This window comes from Petaurus breviceps, unplaced genomic scaffold (genome assembly GCF_028583685.1).
Source record: "Petaurus breviceps papuanus isolate PSGF00001 unplaced genomic scaffold, PetGlider_PUasm1.0 98, whole genome shotgun sequence".
NCBI lineage: Eukaryota > Metazoa > Chordata > Mammalia > Diprotodontia > Petauridae > Petaurus > Petaurus breviceps.
Window position 1 is genome coordinate 21,851,442 of NW_027187460.1, and position 2,454 is coordinate 21,853,895.

At 46.4% G+C, this 2,454-nt stretch overlaps 1 protein-coding gene across 4 annotated transcripts in view; it reads left to right on the plus strand.

The window, feature by feature from the left end:
* Positions 1-746: 746 nt before the first annotated feature.
* The window catches only part of CYRIB (CYFIP related Rac1 interactor B), a 191,856-nt gene continuing 190,148 nt past the window's right edge, over positions 747-2,454 (plus strand). For 3 of the 4 annotated variants that reach the window (XM_069081125.1, XM_069081123.1, XM_069081127.1), the window contains exon 1: positions 749-1,069. The gene's annotated coding sequence lies outside the window, so the exon portion shown is untranslated. Of the gene's footprint in view, positions 1,070-2,454 lie in introns of all 4 variants that reach the window. The other variant, XM_069081129.1, reaches the window with a different exon arrangement.

Here is a 2,454-nt window from a genome sequence, read left to right on the forward strand (position 1 = left end):
ATAAGAAGGGCCTAGTGTGCTATGATCCATGGTATCACTAAGATTCAGAGACAGCCGAACAACAACAATATATATCTGTTGACTGACTCTCCCAAATTTACTTCTCTGGGTGGCTGGACTAGATGACACTAAAGTCTCTTCCTGATTTAATATTCTGTATGTTTTCACAGACTGATAAAAAAATAATCCCTTATATTTGTATGATATAAAATCCATTCTGTCATCTGATAAAACCCATCTTCTCATTTGATATAAGAATTATGGGAGGTGAGCCTGGCACTCTCATTTGACAAATGAGCTTAGGATAGTTAATTGACTAGTCTGAAGTAGCATTTACATCCAATAAATGGCAGAGATGGAATTCAAATTCAGATCTCCCGACTGCTTGTCTATGGCTCATCACTTACTAAACATGACATTCAATTAAACATTTATTAACAGATTCCTCTGTTCTAGGTGATGGGAATGAAAATATGAAACAAGCCCCAGCAGCTGCCCTCTAGGTGCGTACAGTCCAGGATAGGGAACTCTCCCCACATATCTCCTTTCAGGCTGCATACCTAGCCTTCTGAGTCTATTTTTCCCCTTCCCTTATTTCTCAATGGGAGGAGCAGGGCTTCTACAGCCACCCGACCAGACTCCGAAGCTCCCTGCAAGGCAGAAGGGAACCGGGTGAGGGGGAGGTGCTTGTAGCTTCTTCCTTTTGTGAAAGAGCTGGCGGTTCAGTTTTTTCAAAGGTAAACAGTGTTTCCTCTTCCTCCCTCGAAGTGTCTCTTCCTTTTATAGTTATTTCTCGCCACGGTGCTGCTGGCAGACGCCCGGGCCGCGGCTCCTGCTGCTGCTTTGCAAACCTGTGGCAAAGTGACGTGAATTTGACCAACCCGGAAGCAGCAGCAGCAGCAGTAGCAAGCAGAAGCAGAGACAGCGGCAGCAGCAGCGGCGGCGGCATTGGCCGAGGCTGCAGGACACACTCGGAGGTGCCTGCTTCTCTTCGGTGTTGGGTTTTGCTTCAGCAGCAGAAGCAGAAGGAGCAGTTTGCCTTCCCTCCTCTCCTCTTCTCGAGAGCAAGGTAGGGGCGAGTGACCTTTTAGCTCAATTCCTCCCTCTGGTCCACTTATTCGAATCAATGGGAAGGTTACTAGGGCTGAGGGAGGGAGATCTCTGAGGGATGCAGGAAGGAGGAAGAGGGAGGAGGAGGGGTCAAGAAAGAGATATTTTCAGGAGAGGTTTGTACATATGCACACACATGCACACGCACACACATGCATACACACACTACACACATGTCTGCGCCAAGCATGCACCTCCGCCCGGTGGGAGCAGAAAGCCGAGCTGCCTCGCCTCGTCTCGCCTCACCTCGCCTTGCCTTGCCAGCCAGGAGGGTTCTTCACCTCCGCCTTCCCGGACTCAGTTCTCCAATGCCTCCTTCCCTCTAGGAGACTCGGGGCATGTTCTAAAAAAGCTGCGCACGCCCAGGGCGAGAAGGGGTCTCAGGAAAAGAGAGGGAGGGCTTCTGGGCTCGGGGCAGGAGGAAGTAGAGAAAAGCAGAATTTCTCCGTCTACCAATACCTGGGGGATGCCTCTGGAGCTGCGGTCACCAGCCAGAGCTTCGGGGCAAGTCCAGGAGCCGTGCACCTCAGCCACTGGCTGGTGGGACCCGATAGGTCTTTAAAGATCTCGGAAGAGGGCCCTAGAGCCATGGTTAATGTCAGGTAGGGGTGATGGGGTTAGTTTATTGGAAGATGCTTTAGACTAGAGTAGTCCTTGTGAAAGATTGCTTGCAGCTAGTGATGCATACATTCTTAGAATTGTTAAAGCTGGAGGGGACCTTGGAAATCTTGGAGGTCAAACCTTTCCTTTTACAGAGAAGGAAACTGAGGCCCCAAAAGACATCTATAAACTTATGGTGTTGGACAACCTTTTCCAATCTAAGTACTAAGAGCTTTCAGAGTCAAGTGACTTACCCAAGGTCACAAAAGTAGCCCACAGCAGAACACAGGATCTGGGGCATGAATTTTTGAGGCCTCTCTAGCTCTCATTTTTCTCTTTCATTCTCTACCCACCAGACATAATTTCCATTTGGGGTTGAAAGGCTATTATCAGAATTAAGGAACTATAGAAAAAAAAATCTTCCTGGGTCTAAACACTTCCTCATGGTAAAACAACCCCTTTATTTTTAAAGCCTACATCCTTCCTTATTTTTAATTCTTTCTCTTGCCTTCCTTTCTTTTCCTTTCTCTCCTTCCTCTTTCCTTTTCTTTCTTTCTTCCTTCCTTCCTTCCTCTTTCTTTCTTTCTTCCTTTCTTTTTCTTTCGTCCTTCCTCTTTCTTTCTTTCTTTCTTTCTTTCTTTCTTTCTTTCTTTCTTTCTTTCTTTCTTTCTTTCTTTCTTTCTTTCTTTCTTTCTTTCTTTCTTTCTTTCTTTCTTTCTTTCTTTCTTTCTTTCTTTCTTTCTT